Raw genomic sequence first — 21,628 nt, 5'->3', positions numbered from 1 at the left:
TTAACATGGCGTTAATTTCCTGCCACTACACATCTTTTGAAGATTGATGGAATACTGGTGTCTGTGAGAACGCTTCAGACTACAGATGTAATTAAAGGCTTTTCTTCATATGTTTTAACCAAAGATGTGGAGCAATCCAAGCCACATTATCTTCTACATCAAATTTGTCCATTTTGGTTCTTTTCATAATCGGGTATTGCATTTTGCCTTCCCTGTTCATACCTCAGATTGATCCATACCTCAGTTGAATTCAGAGAGGTCAGCTAAGTGACGGATTCTGTTGTGGTTTGAATGCAGTACCAGTGTTCTCTCGGAGTGACGGAGACCTGGGTCACTGTAGGCATAGGACTTGGATTGCTTCAGATGGTTTGCTGTATCATTTTTCTTCTTTTTCTTTTTCTGGGGACTTGTTTCCATTAAATGACAGTAATTAAAATAGCTTGTAAATGAGGGCATACAAGCATTTGCAACAAATACTCAAATAGAGGCTCACAGCGGCATAAGCTGGACTTTGTCGCCACTAGATGACAAGATGTTATAACTAAGTTAAACCACATCTGTGTATCTCAAGGGACTTAATTCAGCTGTCTGTAGTGAATAAAAGTGGGGAATTTTCAAAAGTTTCTCCTGCTGGAAATAAGGTATAATTTGTATTTTGCAGACAATTCAGTAAAGTTACTGGCTTTCTTAGTGATGCAGTGTCTGTGGTGCATTTTTTTAATTAATGTTTTGCTGCTTAAGTTTATTCCACTTTATCTTGTTTGGTTTTTTTAAAGAAGCTTTTTCCACAAGCGTAAGTGAGCTTTCTGTTTTCAACTCAGAATACTCAAAAAGAAGGATATCTGTGTTTTGAGGGAGGGAGGGCATAAACTGAATCGCTGCCTTTGGGGTGATGTGTGTATCCAGCCAGTGTGGGAAGTTCAAGGCTCTCATCAAGTGATTCAACTTTGTTATCAAAGCAATTCCCTGAAGATCTTTGATAACTTGCTTAAATGCACAGAATTTTCCAAAAGTCATTGTTCAAGGCACTCTCATGCAGTAAGTTAAATATTTTTGAACCTAAGTTGTGTCAAAAGCACTTGCAGATTTTTTTTCTGCATCAATAGTTTCTTTAACCAAAAGAGGTTGAAAGTATAGGCTTGTATCTAAATATCTGAGAAAATTAGTGAATTCATCCATTTTTAGAAACTATCAAATATATCCTTTACCAAAATTTAATTATGATTTCTAAAAGAACTTTCCTTAGATAGATCAACAAAGAGACTAATTTAGGCACTGAGAAGGAAAACAAGGAGACGGCGCAGGCCAGCCAGCTGGAGAGCTGGGACTTCTGCATTAGCTGTGATTCCTGCTCTGATGGAGAAAGGACTGCCATGCGGGGAAATGCTGCATGTGGCCTCAAAATAGCAGTGCTCTTCTCTTTGTTCTTTTTATTCATTTTCAGCAGACATTTATTAAGCAATTATTATGTGTAACTCACAGGGTGAATTCTAGGATAAATTAAGAAAGTTATAAACTAATAAGAGGTTCACAGACTAATAGGAAGTAGAAAGTGTTCTCAGAGACTTCTGCCAAGTGCCGGGAGGGAAGCACGCTGGCTGTGCTTGGAGCGGGGCGGAGCAGAGGCCCTGGGCAGGGGCACTGCAGGATCTGCCCAGCAGAGGCAGCCTGTTTGACTTTGGAGGTGGGTAGGATTGAGAAAGGCCCACGTGGATGAGAACAGAGCTGATCTGCAGGCACACAACCCCCGGAGTCGCAGTGGCCCTGCACGTAGTTTCGTGTTCTGCTGTCTCCATCTTGATATTCTTAATTTCATCCTTGAGCTTATGTTTTGTGAGTGAAATTGGAGAGGACAGTAGAGCATGCATGTGAACGGAGGTGATTCACAGAAAATCAGTGGAGAGCTTGCGTGTTGGTACCTTCACAGGCACTTTTTTTCCTGTCTTTGAAAAAGGAAGTTTTTACTTTGCAGTGAGCCCCACAAATTATGACTCCAGTCCTGGATGAGAGCAAGCTCCACGTAGGAAGTAGTAGGTAGCAAGGCACAGGGATGGGAAAGCGGGAGACAAATCTGCAGGGATAGTGGCCCTTCCTGTGTAAAGTACAGTAAGTGTAAGTGTTGGAGGAAGTCGTGGAGAGGACATGACCAACGGCTGACCTGAGAGCTGGACTCGGGCGATCAGAGGCCCTCACCCCACCCCGTCTCTGGAATGTACATTCTGCCCACCATTCCCACAGTGGGAGCTGTTTTCCAGGACACAGTCTTGAGAGAGAAAGTTTGTTGAGACCATCTGGCTGGTGTATGAGACGGAACTCTATATAAACTTTTAAGATTTTGGCAGGTGGATGCAGAGATCCAGTCATATTGTGGCTGCCCCAGACAAGCCTTCTAAGCAGGTTTCCATGCTTACTAAGCCCCAGCCACCTACCAGTCTGGAGGGGCCTGGCTCTTACTGCAGTCTCTCCTTGCCCCCTTGTACAGAGACCTGGGAAACTCCCAGAGGGCGCAGTGAGAGACAAGGCTGGAAGAGCTGGCTGGGGTCTGAGTAGTTGCAATTTAAGAAGTCTAGGGTTTAAGAAATTAAGTGAAAGATTACAGGAGGTGGAATTGTCAAAATACAGCAAATGATTAGGTGTATGGTAGGAATGATAATAGATAAGGAACTGTTCATAGTTTATAGCTTCATACGTAAATGATTAGGATCACAGTAATGTCCACATTGGATCTAGAGAGGTCACTGTTTTGTCAGGAAGATCATTAACTCCATTTTCAGGGTGGGGTGTGAAGTTTGAGTCAAATCCAAGAAGAATATGAGAATTTTGTAAGTATAGTCTTGAACCCAGGTTACCAGTTAATCTGAAGATAAAAGTTTTGGGTGTTCCTAACAGGGAGGTATTAGGGAACGAGCTTGTCAAGGGAAAGGGGAAGGAGGGGGAGAAATGGGCTGGGAGCAGGAAGGTGCAGAGGGGAGACCTAGGGAGGAGCAAGGACGAAGTCCAGAAATCAGACAGAGGGAAAACCAGAGTGCTGTCGAGGCAAGGAAGGGTTTCAAGGGAAAAAAAAAAAAAAAAGAAGCATCCAAAGTGTCCAGTGCTTTATTGGGGTCCCAGAGCAGGAAGACTGAGGAAGGATGAGATCTGAGAATCATCTCACTAAAATGGTGTGAGAGAGAGGAGAGACCACAAGAGGCTGTCTAGCAGCAGATGTGAAATTCCAGGCAGCGGGTATGAACTCGCCTTTTACAGGGTTTGGGATTAGCAGAGGAGAGCTGGCTTGGGGGGATAGCAGGGCCAAGGATCAGGGGAAGGGTTGTTAAAAGGCCAGGTGGAGACTGAGCACGTTTATGGACTGGGGGAGACCTCAGATGCGAACCGTCCTAACCAAGGGCTAGAGGATTTTACTTCGTGCCCCAGAGGCCCCATTTGGATGTGGTTCTTGTATTGCAATGATGTTTGGGATTCGGGATTAAATAGAGTTACTGAATTTGATAAAGGAAAACGACCCAGACAGAGCATTTCATTTTGTGAACTGAAAAAGTCTTTTTTCCATTGTTTGCATATTTTTACGGTATCTTTCCTGATGCGTTATCCTTACAGGCAGAATTTTAAGCATCATCCAGGGATGAAAGAGGAGAGCCAGGTTCACTGCCCCACTGTGTCTCTCCCTTGAATTCCCACTGTCCCCATTTCCAGAGAGCAGATGTCTCCATCACCAAAAATGAGGCTATTCCTTTAACCTCCCTTCCTCCGGGCACATCCTTTTTCCTGGGGGGCTTTTGCCTGAGGGTTATAAGTAGGAAAACAGGTAGGAAAATGTTCATAGTTTCCGGCCCTAAAGTGGTTTCTGGTTTTGGAGGCAGCCTCGCCCGATCATCACCTCTGTCAAACTCCAGTCTTGGTCGGCTCACACTTGTGGAAGAACTCCAGCCCTAAAGGACCCAGCTCTAGCAGCCTACCTCTGCTCGAGGCCAAAAAGAGATGTTCATCCCCTTTGAATCTGGTAACTGGTAAAAGGGCCAGGCTGTGAGGGAGGAAACATGCACCACCTGGGGGCCAATTCCTCACTGAACAGAAAGCACTTCACCAGAAGACTCCAGGGCCAGACATGCAGGGTCCGTGGCAGCTCCGTTGCCGCCCTCTCCTCTCCACAAAGAGCCCCAGTGCCCGCGATGTTGCAAGGGTGAGGCGGCCCAGGAAACAGGAACCTAAGCTGGTGTGTGAGTGAGGGCATGACCCACTATATGGACACTGAGTACCTTCTCGCCACCAACTTGACCTTCATTATTTTATTTTACCTGCTCAGTGACACTGGATGCACTTTTTCCAGAGGTCATGCAGTCTCCTGGTTGAGAATCAGACCAGCTTTCTCCTCACAAGCTAAGTAGCATTTGTCAAGTTATTTATTCTCTCTAAGCATCAATTTTCTTACTTATCATTAACTCACAGGGTTTCTCTGAGGCCCAGCTAAGATCTTGTAGGTGCTGATCACTGCATAGATCTGGATCCTTACTCCCACTAACAGTTACTCAAAATACATGCTACCTATTCTGTAAAATCATAGTAAAAAGAAGTCAACAAAGTTCTGATTTTCCCTATGATACCAACAACGTGCTTTTTTACTTCTTGGCAATAGCACGTTCTTTCCCAAAAGACAATTTGGTACGTCCCTGCTTTGCTGAGGCCCAGAGCACACATTCCACCTATGGAGAAAGCAGTGCTTTGCAGGTGTTCATCCTGAGGCTTCCCACTAGCGGTGCTAAATCTATTAACACACAGACTTTTCTACAAGCAATTGTTACAGGAAGAGAACTACCTCCTTCAAGCATCTGTTCCATAAATATTCCACATGACAGGCTTGTTTCTCTTCACATGAGCCCTGCTTGGAAGTGCAAGCTTGTTTACATGTAGTATTTATGATTAAGATATTGGGAAGATGCCCATCCATAAAGGAGTGTGTAAATAAATTGTGGTACCTCAACACAACGGAACACTATGCAGTGTAGGATCAGGCTGCTCACGATGGCTTTTCTCTTGCTCTCTGTCCATCCCTGGCTCCACCAGTCCCCCCTTCACCTATACCCTAACTCACCTGACTGACCTTCCCTCTTAATCATAGAGCTTAATTAGTAAATGCTTTCAGCTCTCATCTTCAGCTCAGTGCCCGGGGGAAAACTTGTGATGAATCGTCTGCTTCTCTGTTGACTACACTAGCCGACCAAAAAGCCTTACTAAAGCAAGATGTTCCCCATAATTAAATCACAAATATTATTTCCTAAGAATATTTGAGTGTTCTTTATCAGCTGCCTACCTGCATTTTCTTTACCTGACTTGAGAATTTATCCCATCAGATTTAATTTTCTCTGCCTAATCGAGAATCTATGTACCCTATTGAGCCATCTGATTTTTCTTATTGTGGCTTCTAATTTTAAGACTGCAAATTCGAGGGATCTTGGCTGGATTTCTGTTGAACTTCCAGCTGCCCGGCCCATTGTCATCTCAAGCTGCTCCCACATGTGACCAACCCAACTAGATAGTATTAGGACACAGGAAACATGCCACCCTTACCACCGTCTCTGTCCCGTAACAGTCAGCTGGAATGGCGTGGAAAATATACCACTTTCTCTTACTTCTAATTCATCAGCTGAGTTTCCAACTCAGAGTTAGAAGGCTGAAAGTCATCTAACTTTTTCACGCTTCCCCAACTTCCTACTCTCTTAATTATCATGGTTTATGTTCTTTGCACGTACATAAATGTTACCTGTTCAATTTTATCAATACCTCTCCTCCTAAACTCTCCATTAATGATGGTATTTTTCCTTTGTGTTCATTTATTAAGAAAGAACTCAGAAAAACAGTTTATTTTTCCTAAACAGTGCATCCTCTCCAGAATCCTTTTCAAAGGTACTGACAACAATATAAGAACATATATAACAGCCCTTGAGCGCTCACCTACTTTGCTAAAGTCCAGTTTTCTTCTGCCTTTAATAATGCATTATGCAAATCTGAGAATAGAAAAGTTACTGCGAAATGTAGAATCTAGAATTATGAGGCAGGATGCATTGAACTTCTGTATTTAGAAAATTATATACAAGTAGTTAGTTGTTAGGTAAACCAGAATGTAGCTAACGTGAGTGCTAATTGTGATCATAATGATTAGAACGTCACTCATTAAAACATATGCAAGGACTATGTTGAAAGAAAGAAGCTGAGCACAAAAGAGATCATATTGTATAATTCTATTTATATGCAGACCAAGAACAGACAGAACTCATCTGCGGTAACAGAAATCAGAGCAGTGGTTGACTGAGGGGGCTGGGGATTGGCTAGAAGGGAACACGGAGGGACTTTCTGGGGTGATTGGGATACACCTACCTGCACATTTAAGATCTGTGCATTTCACTCCATGTAAATTTCACCTCAGTTAAAATGCTTACGTGAAAAGATCTCATATTCACAAGAGGGGTGGGTATAGCTCAGTGGTAGAGCACATACTTAGCATGCATGAGGTCCTGGTTCAATCCCCAGTACCTCCATTAAAAAAAAAAAAAAGGAAAAAAATAGTAGTAGGAGCTATCACTCCACGGTGCTTCCTGTTGAGGTGGAATAAAGCCTGCTTTAATACAGAAAATCATAGTTCCCTCCAGCCTCAAGTCAAATCAAGATAAGCTGCTCAAGATTATTCTTTCTCATAAATATTTTGAACATACTTTCCCACAATAATTATTGACAAATATTAACAATATTCATAGGTAAATGGAGGTAACTTTCAGTTCAATCATGATCAAATGATCGCAAATGCCAAAGTAGTGGAGGCAGATGAATGTGGTTATATTGAGACTGATGATGAACATAACAATGTACAAATAAATTAACTGCTTCAAGGATGAAGGCATTATGTGTTCCAGAATATTAAATAACTTGACTATTTTGCTATTGAGGGTCTTTTACCATATTCTTACCAAGTCTTGCTCAATATAATGTCAAACCTCAGAAAATAAATGAGGATAAGATAGCTAGAATGTTAATCTTCTGTCTCTAGACTGTCCAAAAAGAGACTTCATTTGTTTTTCCCCTAGGGAAACTATTTGAAGCTGCACTTTGTGTATGACACAAAGCGATAGTCAATGCAACCAGTAATATTAAGCCACTTTCCTATAAAATTGACCATCCATCTCCTCATTCCTTAAGGGTTAAATGAAGGACAACACAAATGAAAATAAAAGGCCCAGATGCATTTTGAGGTGCACTTAGTGAAATTAAGCGCAGGACCTATCTGCTTAAGTACTCTGGAGCTACCAGTGGGAGGACACTGCATTCTCCTCTTAATTAGTAAGAGAAAGGATCCCAAGCCATTAAAACATAAATATTTTTCGTGAATTATTAGGGACTCTCTGTTTTTATGCAATTAACCAAATACATGTATATAACCAATTAAGATTCAGCACTTACGTGTGCCTATGCATACACACATATACACACACACAAATAATGTGTCTATAGTTCATGAACATACATCAGATTGATACAATAAAGCAGCAGAAAAGAGGTTCTGAGTTGGTCTCCATAGATATCTGTCCCAGAATATAAGCTCAATGAGACCAGATATTTCCAGTGTTTCCCACCTTGGCTTTTGCTCAGCCTCCTTTGTTGGTCACCACCATAAGGCTGAGTACAGCTAAGCAGAAAGAGCATAAGAAATCCTCATTCTACAAAGCAGGTATTTGAGGCTAAATTCTAAGGTCACTGGCTAAGGCCTCTATTTTCCCTGAGTAACATCGAAGAGTGAGTCTTGTGTTACCTCTCCAGGTCTCCTCACACTGAAGAACAGGATGTGAAGATGCACATAGTAAAAAAAGGGGAGCAGGCGAGGAGGTGTCCCACAGAAATACAAATCCACCCACATTCCTTTCATTATAATTTCTCATATGGATGAAAATAGTCTCTATTCTTGATCTTGTGCTTTTTTACTGTGTAACAAGTAGTATCTTAGGTCCTCAAGAATAAGATATAATTTATTACAGACTAAGAAACATCTTAAATCTTTATGATTTCACTTATTACAGTGTGGTGGACATTGGTAAAGCAGCAGCATGATACGGTCAAAAGATTACAAACTTTGAAACAAAAAAATCTGTTTGAATGCCCTCTTGGTTTAACTATGAGCTGGGTGGAAAACTGTTTAACTTCTCTGGCCTGGTTTTCTCATCTGTAAGTAAAAATAATAATATCTACATTTAGAGATGGTGTAAGGATTTGAAATTTTTTTGAAATTTAGGATTCTACTCTGGCCATTAGCAGGTATGAGACTTCTTTGTTTTCCCTAACAGCGACCATAGGCTGACCTAACTGGCAACTGAGCCAAAACAGGGTTTCAAAGGTTTTGTAGACCACGGCATCCTCAGCTGCTTGAATGGTACCTGGCATAGAATCAACTCTTAACAAATATTCATGGAATTAGGAAATTAAAGGTGTGAGTAATATAAAGTACTGCATAACTTTTGAGTTCTTTAAGTTGGTTAAAAATAGCTTAATATGTTGATACAAGCGAATTTAGTTTATTCATTTTAGTTTCTAATACTATTCCCAGTGAGAATAAATCAGTTTTTCATTTCTTCTCCTAATGGACAGTTAGTTTGCCTGTAATAACAGGAAAAAATCTTAAAAGCATAATTTTTGGAGAAAGAGCAAATTTGTAGATATAAATATGTCATAAAAGATTTTTTTTAATGCACAAAGGAAATATATACTAACTTCTGGATAATGGTTACCTCTGGAAAGAAAGGACAGAAAAAGGGATGAGAAGGTGGAAGGATAGCTTATTTATAATGTCTTATTTCTTTTCTTAAAAAAAGGAGAGCTCAAGCAAAAAAATAAGCACTTTCCGATGTGGATGGTGGTTATAAAGATTTCTGTTATTCTATTTGCATTTTCTATGTTTAAAATATTTTATACTCAAAAATTAAAAATACATAATTTTAAAAATATGATCATGTCGTCTAGCTTTAACAAGCTTTTTGAAACATAAGAATAAACTCAGCCAAGGAAGAGAACACTAACAATATTTTCATTTATACTCAAAACAAATGATTTCTTATACAATAGTGTTTATTTTCATATGCATGGAAATAGAATAAGATTAAGTTGAATTTTTTAAAGGAGAAATACTATCACATTTTCCCTTTTTTTTTGTAGTCCTGTAGTCTTATAGCTATATTATGTTAGTATCATATCTCATTTCCCAGGTTGGACTCTCCCGTCCTCATGACTCGTGTATGTGCAGATGAACAATAAATTACTTTGAAGATGAAAACAAAAATCTTATCTGAGTAGCTAATAATGTCTCATTTCTAGTTAATTTATGCAGAATTTCCAAATAAACTTAATTATACACAGATATTTAAAGATTACCTAGTTCTGTGAGAGATGGTACTTCTATTCATAATGATGAATAATTCCATGGACACATGTTCATCCTTTCTAACACTTTATGCTTAACACAAATCATTTAAATATCATGAGTTTTATTCAACTTATAGATCTAGTCTCCTGCATGTTGCATTTTATTTTATGCAGGACCCTGGGGAGATTTTCTGAGAGAATTCGAGCTAATTTACTAATGTATGTCAGCCATACCAGCAAGAACTCCTATCTACAAGAAGAGAGAAGACAGAGTTCTTTAAGTTGGCTAAAAAAATGTGATCAAAGCAAGTTAGAATATTCAATCATCTTCAGTTGAGAGACCAGACACAATCTAGATAACTTACCATTTTGTTCATTATGAGTACACATAAACGTGAAGTTTAAATAAGGATAGGCCAAAAAAGCAATCATGTAGCGTCATGTGCTCGTTTGCAGTTTTCCCTACAGATCAGCATGCTCCAATGGTGGATTCTATGGATTTTGCAATAGGGGACTGATTAAGTTCTTATTCTTCCATTACAAAATACAAATATACACGAAATAGAGCCAACATACCAAAAAGCTTGACATAACTTTTACAAAGTTCTCAGGTAACTGAGTGTGTAACTTCATTTAGACTCTGACCATGTATTTTTGTCTTTATTGAGGAAGATGATGACCTGAGCCAGAGAAGACCGTCTGTTCAGTCATTTGTGACCAAAGGACACGACTGGGAGATGGCCAGGATGCTCTCCTTGTTTCTTTTCTTCACTAAGCAAATAGATACTAACTCCTGGGTGCAGAACAATGGTGGCTGAGGTGCTTTGGAAAATAAAATAATTTTTCTAAAGTATAGCCCTTGTTGTCAAGGCAGTTTGAAACTCGAATGTCACGAAGAGTTAGAAATATCGTCTGTTGCTGTGGCAAAGAGCCAAGCCAACCAGTCCCCACTGGACAAGAATCCAACCAAACATTTTGGCTTGTTTCCTCCCATCCTCTGCCAACTGAGCCAAGATGTTTGTGTGATGGCAGTAGTACTAACACATGGGTTACATCGTAAGAAATATCATTAAAGTGGATCCCTAGGTAAAGGTAAAACATATACTACAAAGTTAAGCAAGAAAGGAAGCATGGTAACCACAAAAGTCAAGGCTTTTTAGAGTGCAAAATATTACAAGTTATTTTCTTTTACTTCAATTAAATTTTTTGCAAGACAAAGGCATCAGATTAAGGAAAACTTACTTGCTGTGTATTATTGACTATATTGTTGTTATTTCTTAGGTTTAAATTTTGTGTCAATATAACTTTTCTGTCATTTCCAGTTGTTGGTTTCTTTCTTTCTTTCTTTCTTTCTTTCTTTCTTTCTTTCTTTCTTTCTTTCTTTCTTTCTTTCTTTCTTTCTTTCTTTCTTTCTTTCTTTCTTTTTCAGTTCAGCATGCCTGAATTGAATTTTAAATTGTGATGGCGATGATTTAGGAGTCAGTGAAACACTGCCTTCCTGGGATGACAAATCTTTCCATTTTGTTTTCTTAGAAAAAATTAATTTGCAGAAAAGTTATTTTAGGGCAGCTTAGAACGGCTACCCCTTGGGGCCCACCCAGCGTACACGTTCCTCTCTTTCAGCGCCCGGGTGAACAGCAAGAGCTCCTTTTCTTCCTCAGAAATGTCAAAAGGAGGAGGGGCACGCTGGATATTGTGACACTGCTCTAAGCTGATGTAACATTGAGGCCCTCGGCTCTGTGTTTCTGGAAGCTCTGTAACAATGTGGAACGTTACCCTGTGTTTTCATCCGCCTGAGTCTCTGCCTGGACATGTACACTCGCACGTGTGTGCTGACACAGATAACTGTTTGGATAGGTCTCAAAGCGCAAACCCTCACTTTACCGTATTGGTATCACTGATCTTGCAGCTGCTTTTCTCCCCTGTTTAAGAAGATTGTATTTTGTGTGAAGACACCATTCAGACCACGCAGGAGCGCTGCAGTTACCTCCCTGGCCCAAATGACAAGACTCAACAATGAGCCAGAACAGAGGCCTAATGCATTATACATGTGGCAGGCGAGATCCTGGGCATCTCAAAACTGAGACAGCATTTTTTTTAATGTAGGAAACCAAGTGGAGATGTTCCTACATAATGTGTAACCATAGCATTGGTAGCAGAAAAGGAGTGCTGAAAAACATAGCTCTGTTAAGCCTACAGAATGTCTATAGGTAAAAACACTCAACCCTTCACTAAATCTCCATCTCCTCCAAGTCTTTAATCAGCAACGCTTCAAGGGAGAACTTAGTCAGAACACTTGTCCTGGACACTTGAGAAGGGCCACGTGCAAAGCACTTGGCAGCGATGATGTCACCATGTTGGGGCCACCAGCTCTTTCTCTTGGAGATTCCTGCCCCCCCCCCCCCATTTCTGCTCTCTACAGGAGATGCCTTTACTGACCTCTCATCTGACCTCTGGGGATAAAAACCTATACATCTGTATCCCTTTCACCAAGATTCTCCCCTCTGCTATTCCAGGAAACAAATTCATGCCACTATAATAATAATAATTTTAATAAGAGCTGACACTATCCGAGTGCTTACTACATGCCAGACATGAAGTGCTTTACATGCACTGACCCAGTGAATCCTCACAGCAACTTTGTGAGGTAGGCATTGTCATTAAACCTTTTTCACAGATGAGAAAAACTGAGGCACAGAGTGTAACTTGCCACAAAGTCACCCAGTTGATAAATCAGGAAACCAGGACTGGAACGAGATGATCTGAGTCTATGAGTCTTCACCTGTAAATGCTGGGAGTGAAAGCACTGACCCATTCTAGAGCGCCTGCCCCTCCCCTGACCCGGGGAATGAGGTTTATACTAAAGGGAAGGCTTGTAGATATTATATTGGATCAGGGTGGAGCTTTATAAGCCAGTGGAATTATAAGCAAATCCCTGTCATTCCTTCATGAACCAGACAGAGACCCATGCTGCCGTGAACTAGGTAATTCTAAGAACACTTTCTGAAGTTCATTTAAAAATTGAATCTAGGAGATACAAAATAAATGTTACAAATATAGTTCTTTTCAAATAGTTAAGTCCCGGAACCCGTATAACTGGAATAAAAGAGAAACAGGAAACTATCCAAGATACTCTACAGGACTTGAAGGGGAAATCCGTATGGCAAATGTACTTATTCAAGGCAACTGTTTAGGCAAAGCCTGTGTCAGCTTCGGTCTTTGTGACAAGGCATGGACAACTAGTAAAAGTAGTTAAAGTGTCAAATATGGTGCACAATGAAAATAAAAAAGGGGAAAATGCGAGAGTCAATGTTTGGACAATTGATATAAAAAAATATGGGTACAATATGGCAGAAGGTGAAAGAAGGTGGCTTCCCCTACAAATGCAATATGCTCAATGGAAGAATGTTTTATCTGGGCATGTCAACAGTCAGCCTAATCTGAAAACCCAACCATCAAGTGCCAGATGAGGAATGCAAAAATGCCAAGAAACATATCAAGAGGTAAAGAGAGCCAATAAAAAAACTTCCATCTTGTGGCAGTTTTATGAAAAGGATTTACATAGAAATCAAGGGCTAATAATGAGGGTATACAAATTACTGTGGAAAATGATGATTAGTGATAATAATTGTTCGAGAAAACATGTGTGTCACCTGCCTCTAAATGGTAATTTATGTTTGACTAATGAATAATTCAAGTCCCTGGGCTTAGGACAGACTGCTGTTGCTGCTAACTAGTTTCCTAGTGGGGCCAAGGGGAGAGGGCTGCAACTGATCAGACCCCCAGAAATACCCACCGCTCACAAGCAATTCCTTCATTGCCACTCACTGCCTGGTCATGCTGACTGAGGCCCCAACGTCTCTTTCTCTCTCTCTCCAACCCCCTTCCCACCCCAGTTTGTTCACCTTGTTCACCTTCAGAGACTGAATAATCAAATGGCTTATAACCCCCAAATGTCTAGACACTTTAGTGCACATAACGTGTGAGACTTTGAAAGAAAACACACAAAGGAATAATCTGCTTGGCAGATCAGAGGGAGACATTGTCTAAATGGTGACCACAGTATTCAGAAAGATGTTTCATTCTGTTTCTCTGCAAACTCACATTCTGAACAATAAAATGCATCAGGAGCACTGTTAGAGATACTATTTTAAGGTTAAAAAAGGCATTAATGGAACAGAGAAGTTACTATCATCCATCTTCCCAAATGAGAAGTGTCATGGTATCACCCTCCAAAGAAAAGAGCTATTATTAAAGAAAGGGAACTAGGCCTGCTATAGACTGGAAGTTTATATGTTGGAACCTAATCCTCAATGTGATGGAATTTGGAGATGTTGCCTTCAGGAGGTGATTAGGCCATGAGGACAGAACTCTCAAGAATGGGATTAGCACCCAAAGCCCAGAGAGATCCCCCACCCCTTGGCCTTGTAAGGTTATCACGAAAAGACCACAGCCCGTGAATCATAATGTGATCCTTCACCTGACACTGATCTGCCTTGATCTTCGACTTCCCAGCCTCCAGAACAGTGAGAAATAAGTTTCTGTCGTGTATAAGCCACTCAGTCTATGGTATTTTGTTATAACAGCCTGAAGTGCCCAAGACAAGGCTCAAGGTTATGACTTTAAATATGTTTGGTAAGTTTCCGCCCTTCTTATTGTCCTTGATGAAGAGTTTATATGACATTTTTAATTAAATACACACAATCACAAATCGAGTTAGTAAAAGTCAGCTATTAATTCTCCATAGTATATCTTTATTAAAGGTAAGTTGTAGAAATTTTTAGATAGGATTTCCTTTTGTTTATCTGTTTTGTGATGGGTTTTTTTGGTTTGTTTCAGGAGAAGCAATTTTTTTTTTACAACATTTCCTGTATCTTCTGGATTTCCAGAAGAAAAAAAGCAAAAATTAAAAGGAAGAAGAGGAGGAGAGTCAGAAAGAGGATGATGAGGAGGAAGGGGAAAGGAAGGAAAGAAGGGAGGAAGGAAGGAAGAGAGGGTGGAAAAGGAAAAGGAAGAAAATAAGAAAGGAACGTACTGAAAGTATCCTCTCTTCAAATCTTAAAAGCATAGTGGAAACTTTTACTTGGTTTTTAAAAATGTATGTAGTCTTACCTGTTAGATCTTACAGAAAAATCCTTTTGTTGTTCAATGCTAAGTTCTCAAAGTTTACAAATAAGCAAAGTAAGCAGTATCCCAGGCAGCATGGTTTCAAGGACACTAGCTTTAAAAACAACTTTTTCCTTTCTGGTTTGGAAAATCCATATTAGGCAGCTTTTCCTTTACTTCCTAATTGGATATAATGTAAATATCTCTAGATGATAGCAAATTGAAATCTTTCACACTTTAGTATGAAACTGACTCAGATAATTTTTCTACAAATGATTGAAGAACATGGAAAGCCTGATACAAAGGATGTCTAAAGAAGGGAGAAGTGAAAGCAAAAGGAGAAAGGACAGGATGCACTGCAGTTAGTTTTCCCTGCAGTTTTGTAGTTTTGCCTAAAAGGATGGTAACTATCAAGGTACCAGTTTACCTGCCAGGGAAGGAACCATATCAATTGTCTTTGATAGCATAGCACCAAGCTTGGAATAGCCATTCTATGGATGGTTGCTGAAACAATGAATAAATGAAATGCAGGCAGCTAAAGGTTAATAATATTCTTGATATTTGGTGTAGTCTATACACAACATGAAATTGACTTCCGGAGACGTTGCATATAGAGCAAGTATTCTTTCCAATTAGCTACTCCTCTACACTAACTTCTAAACCAGGTTCTGCCTTCCCCCTCACCATTTCTGGTGAGCATTGAAATGTACTGTTATTTGAAAAGCAAACCAGAACAGGCAGTTTTTTGTGGATATTATAGTGAAGAATGGCCAATGATAGAGATGTCCAAAAGATGATCCACATTACAGAAAAACATTTAATCGTTTATTCAGTATTTATTGAGTTATCTGTTATGTGGCAAGTAAAGGAGTCAAATTCTCTTGACCTCTTGGAGTGTATAGTCTAGTAAAGTGAAGTAGACCAAAAAGGGGAGGAGGAGTGTTGGTGAACAATTACAGAAACAAAGCTCTTTCAGAATGTTTCAGACTCTGTTTTAAAAGTACGAATGTGACTGATAGGGCAGGTCTGGCCTGGGAGTGTTTCCTGAGAATGCAGTGAGGAGATCGGAGCCATCTTCATTTCTGGGCAACTGGTTCCAGGCTTAGGGAATAGCAATTGTGAAGACAATGAGCAAAGTGTTCTGGGGACAGAAAGGTGAATGTGGTTACAACATGAGGAAAGCAGTCTTCTTTCTCACACAAGCCTCATAATTTAAATTGTCATTGAATGCTCTTTTAAAATTAGTGTCTAAGAGTTAGAAACTGGTCTTCCGAAGTGTCTAATTTCTAAATGTCTTGGCCATTTTTTGTTTCAGCAGTCTTAAGTTCCAGAGATGTCTGTTCCAATTCTTTTTCTACTGGGCTTTCTCCATAAGTGAGGAGTTTAAGCATAAAGACAGCCAGACTTAGAAAGGTGAGCCTATGAGGTATGACTACGCAGCCATCACTTGAAGTTCGATGGCAAAAGCAAGCCTGTTCCCTGCAAATACGTTCATTAGAATTTACATCTGAACTGGGAAGCTTGACGGGACTGTGGCCTATGATTTGGACATTACCACATTTATAATCGTCAGTGCATCAGCATGAATTCATTTTATCATGTGACCCAATCATTGCCTTGGAAAGCAAAGAGTAGTAACCTAAAAGATTAGAAGAAAGGAGAACTAAGTTTAGTTGATGGAGAAAAACTGGACAGTCTCAATACATGATGACAAAGTTCTTTTACATTCAAAATTTCAGCCATTCTAAATAGTGGTTCTAGAGTATTTTTCTCAAGAAAGTATTAATGTTACAAGAGCATATGTAAGATGACAAAACAAATGAACATTTTTCCCTAGAGCTATAATAAATTGCATTGTCCTTGGGTGTGTGCTGTGTGTTCACTGCTGATTGTGTCTTACAAGACTTTGTGATTTCCTTAATTTTAAAAGTGGTTTCAGTACTACATACATTACAATGGTATCTTTAAAATGTTAATTTTTAATATTAGGGTATCATCTATTTTAGCTTAATGTTAACTTAATAGTAAATCTATTGTAACTGTGAAGCGACATCTTAAAAAATAATTTCCATTGTAGGCTTTCTTTAAAATTGCACATATTGTTCTGAATATCTGCAGTAGCTGGAAATAGTATTTAAATTGGCATATCAGAAGATGATATTTCTTTGACTTTTTTTTTCAAAAATACCACTGGAAGTAAAAATAAACTAATAAAGCTCATTTTCTTGTGTCTCAGAAATAGATTCCAAAGGTAGACATATAGGAAGAAGTGGAGGGGGAAAAGGATAAGGAGAAGGAAAAAAGGATGAGAAAGAGATAGAGAAGGAGAAGGAAAAGAAGAGAAGAAAAAGAATCCAAATATATTGTAGGAAGTGACTTTATTCAAACAAGTACATATTCTCCCCCAGAGGAATGCTTTGCATGCATATTTTGACACATTTATTTTAAAATTTACTTTATTATCACATGTCATAATGTATAGTCTGAATCTCTGTAATTTTTATCTCATTTGTCTTAAATGAGATACATAAAATACAAAGATATATTAAATTAAAAAATCTTTGAATACAAAGATTCTCCATATCAGAACTAATAAAATTAAAAGTAATTTTTTAACAACATTTCATTAAACTATGTCTTGATTTTCTCTCTGTGTTGGTATTATCACTAACAACCTTTGAAGGACTAACTCCTTTATAACCTTTATTTCTGGTACTTGGTTTCCCTCTTTGTGTCATTTTGTTTAATCTTCCACAATTCTAACCTCACTTTTTAAAAATAAAGCACCAAAGAGAGTAGCAAAATATTTTTTGGTGTTCCTTGCAGAAGTCTGAGGAACGTGGAAGAAGAGATAGTACCAGGATTAACATCACACAGGATTTGACTCTGTCCATGAGAAGAGCACTGAATGGGGTGGGAACACCAGCCTGTTTCAAACTTTCTGCACTGAAGTCAGATCCACTTAGCTGCCCACAGCTTCTACTCTTTCTAAATCACAGCTTTCCCTCTTAGTGGGCACCGAGAACCATACGTGGGAGGGTACTGGAGACTACTGGAGAGTACTGGGGGAACATGGCCTGCTGACATCTGCTGACAACTTCCACTTAGAGATCTAGTACATGTGTTCAGACTCTGCCTCTGCCGCTCTCGAGCTCTGTACCTTTGTAATAGTCATTCAGGGTCTCTGCACTGCAGTTTTCAAATTGGAAGGAAGGGAGATAGAGCGAGGAGGAAAAACTATGTGACGTGGTTGTTGTGAGACTTCATGAGAGAAAAAAAGATAAAGCATTTTGCTCAAATCCTAGTGCTTTCAATTTATTAAATAAATGGTAAATATAGTATTTAGCTCAGAAGCCAAATACTTTCCACATATGTTTTTGAAAAAAAAAACAGAAATAAAAATTAAGTAAAAATAAAGGTTTTCCATCAGCAGAAATAGATGGGCAGGTAGATCCTGTCTTATGTATAGATTCGTAGTTCAACTTAACCTTAAAAAAAAAGATTTATGATTTTGGGGGGACAGGTGCGAGGAAACGAGATAAATGGAGCACAGGAAATCACTTTTTAGAAGAATAAGATCCTTAATTTCATCGGCAGCAGATGGGGAAACCGAGGCCGGAAGTTTATCACCGGCCCACGCTCACGGTAGCGGCAGAACGGCGCTCTTCAGGGCCTGCCTAGCCTGTGGCTGGAGACCCGCCCCGCCTTTCTCCACCCAGGTGTCCCCGTCCGGAAGAGCACGAAGTCCTCAGCGCCCCGCCCAAGCTCCAAAGTCAGATCTGCCCCGAGGCTGAGCCCAAAGCTCAGCGTCCCCGACCCCGGGGCGTCCTAAAAGTGTCTTGGAACTGCACTGTGGAGCTCCACTCCGGATGCTCTACCGGAGCAGCTCCAGGGATGGGCTGACCAGAGCACGCAGAGGAAATGGAACAGGACCAGGGAGTGCGGGTGGCAGCGTCAGGAAGGGGGTGAACTGCGCGCAGGAAGTTTCAAGGCGGCTCCCACGGGTTCCTAAGGTGCCCTTCTCCCAGTCTGAGCGGCCACTCGGTATCCAAGCTCATTTAAGAGTTCCGGGACAGGAATCTAAGTTCCTGTGGTTTGTCTCAACTTTTCCTCGAACTGCACGGAGGATCAGCAAAACAGATCGTATTACTACGCAGATTATCATCGCCCTCGCCGTCATTCAGAATGGAATGAGACGATGAGGGTAAAGTAGGTAGTGAAAAATTCACTTTCATACCTCGGGTCCCACGCCTCAGTCTCCTGGCCGGTCCTCGTCCCTACTCCACCCAGGCACTAAAATTGCAATTTGAGAAAAAGAAAAAAAAATAGGAAAAACAAAAACAAAAACCACAGAGAGAGAAAATAGACCGCAAGGCTTTTAAGGCTCTTTTAAATATAGAGAATAGCTTAAATAGTTCAAATTTATTTTTTAAATAACTCCACACAAAAACCTGTAACTCCAGCCAAGAAAGAAACGTCAATGGCCGGGATTGGGGAGGAAAATCCAGCACCACCCCTGCGTAAAGCCCCGGTGGGGCTGCTGCTCGGGGCCCCGAGTCGCACGCCGGCTCTTTGACCCTGGGGCTCGCCAGGCCTTGGGCGCCATGAACCTGCAAAAACCGTCTCCACCTATTATCCCGGACTCCAGACTTCACATCCCCGCCTCAAATTTCCCAGATAACCTGTTTGGGGGAGATTGTCGCTCCGGTTCCCAGCAGGATGGCGTGAGGAGTTGCGGAGGAGGGAATTGCCCGGCCTTTGAGTCTTTCTCCCCCCACCAGCGGTCGGGGCCGACGGAGGTGGTTCGGGGTGAAGGGTGAAGGGTAAGATGATGGCCACTCTCTGGTCAGATTCTCAGAGGTTCCAGGGGCCAACCATTGAAGTCCATTCTTTCCTAAATCTTATTGGGAAAAGATCCTGAACATGAACTCTTTGAGAAGAGGGCGACTCCTTCAACAGCAGTGCTAGGCTGCTGGGTATTTTAAACCGGGAAATAAACCCTGTTGCCGCTGCTCTGGTGATGTATCCCTGGGGTAGGGTCTGGGATATTGGCCTGGGGTGCCAGGGCCACGCCGAGCGCCCGAACCTCGCTGTTTTGACTCTGTAAGACAACGTGAGGCTGTTCCTCATCAGCGCCTACTTAGAAGTTGGCTGAGGAAGGCTCCCGCGAGCACCACTAACCAAGGTGAATCTGGTACGCTTGGGCCTGAGACGGGGTCCCTGGGGGCCTAGTGACTTCTGGTATGTGCTCGGGTCCCAGCTTACAGTGAGAAGGGGAGCACTCACTTTACTTCTGATGACAGGTAGAAAAGGGCTGCTAGGTGGCCAAAGCTAAGTCCCCAAATTTACAAGAGCCCAAATCAGGCAAGACTGTTTTGGAGACGGCTCGAAGCTAGGTATAGCCCTCCAACTTCGGTGCCAGGTGTGCGGTCGCCTGGCCAGCAGACGGTACCTCGGCTCTGTGCGCCCCAAGTGGTGCTAAGAGTGATTCGCGCCACTTCCCGGGGGCACAGAGATTAGGCGGGTGGGGCAGGAACCCGATTCAGTCCTTGCTTGGGGCGATACAAGTTTTGTTCTAATTTGGTTCCGAATTTGATGTTTTTTTCTACCACCCCATACCCTTCGCCCCGAGTTACAGGGAACTCCTGCAGCATGGTGGAGAGGAGGTCGAGAAAATGCCTAGCAGCCGACGCACCGTTGCTGTGTGGGTCACGTCTGGGCGTTTTGAAGTTGAGAATTGTTTTGTTTCCTGGTTACCGCACTGAAGAGATCATTTCTTAAACGATTACAATTCGTTTTTAATCTATTAAAATCTATTAATTTATTGTGTTATTTTTGTTATAACATATATGTTATATTTGGGATTAACATGACTGTATTTCACTTAAGCAACTCTCAATCCTTCCTCCCTGTTCTGCAATGAATTCTTCGGCCCCCAACGGTTCACTTTCATCGCGCATTTCTCTCCCTCCTAGGGTACAGTTCCCCCGGACATCACACTCACCCCTCCGCACTGCAATCTGACAGCTTTGCTCCGAAGGTAGCCACTCCTGCACCCTGTGACTGACCTCCGACTCTGGACGGTCCCACTCATAAGGACAAATTCACAGGAGACCCTCAACGTCTCTGACCGAGAAAGGAGGGGATGGGAGCTCCCTCTCTCTGCGGAGCTGAAACCCACAATTACCAAAGTCCACTCGGAAAGCCCGCCACAGCCCTGCGGGATGAGGCCTTGGTCCTTCCATAGCTTCCTGGCCTCTGTGACTTACTTTCAGGACATTTCCGAAGGCGCAAAGGGGAGAGGGGAAAGTTCAGAGAAATAAACACTGTCCCTTTCCCCACCTAGTGCCCAGTTTTCCTCTTTCTTCCCCCTCGGTCCAAACTTTATCCAGGAACGATTGTCTCTCTGGGCTCGCTGTCCCTCCCCGACGCTGCTGTCCGCTGACATAGGGTGCCAGACATAGACGCGCTTCCTGCGGTACGTGCCCGCGCAACCCGACTACTGCGCTCCAGGCGCGGATCCTCAGTCCCGGGCGGTGTGAAACCAGCCCCAAGCGGATTGTGCTCACGGTTTGGAGAGAGGAAATGGCTGGGGTTCCCCACATCCGCCCTCCAGCCCTTAAGGACAGACTGGGATATCCGATGAACAGCCTGGGGCAGAGGGAGGGAGGACCAGTGACCGGGGGAGGAGATCATCTCCACGCTCCCGCTCAGAGTGACTCCGAATTCGGGGGAAGAGGACCTCGGGGGAAAGGAGACTAAGAAAACCTCAAATGCCTTGAGGACAGGACCCAGGAGGAAGGGCCCACGCAGGCACCGTGGTCGGCGACTTGAGCTCAGTCACTGCGAAATGGCGGGACCATGAGCTCCGAGGCGGAGGGGTTTTACTGGGGCCTCTGCAGCTTCTGTGTTCTGCTACGGTGTGTGCAGAGTGGGAAAACAGAATATGCAGAATTCTATTTATTCAGAAAAGGGCATTCGGTCTGAATTACTATGGCCCATGTTTTGCTTTTGACGCATGCAGTTTGGGGATGATCTTTTCCAAAACAGCTAATGCACCAGTTTAGTTAACTGGTAAAATAAATGGAGGGGGTGGGGGGAACAGGTCATTTTATCCTGCTGG

This window comes from Camelus dromedarius, chromosome 3 (genome assembly GCF_036321535.1).
Source record: "Camelus dromedarius isolate mCamDro1 chromosome 3, mCamDro1.pat, whole genome shotgun sequence".
In the NCBI taxonomy this organism is placed as follows: Eukaryota; Metazoa; Chordata; class Mammalia; order Artiodactyla; family Camelidae; genus Camelus; species Camelus dromedarius.
The sequence above is the reverse complement of the archived record's forward strand: the minus strand, read 5'-3'. Positions refer to the sequence as shown.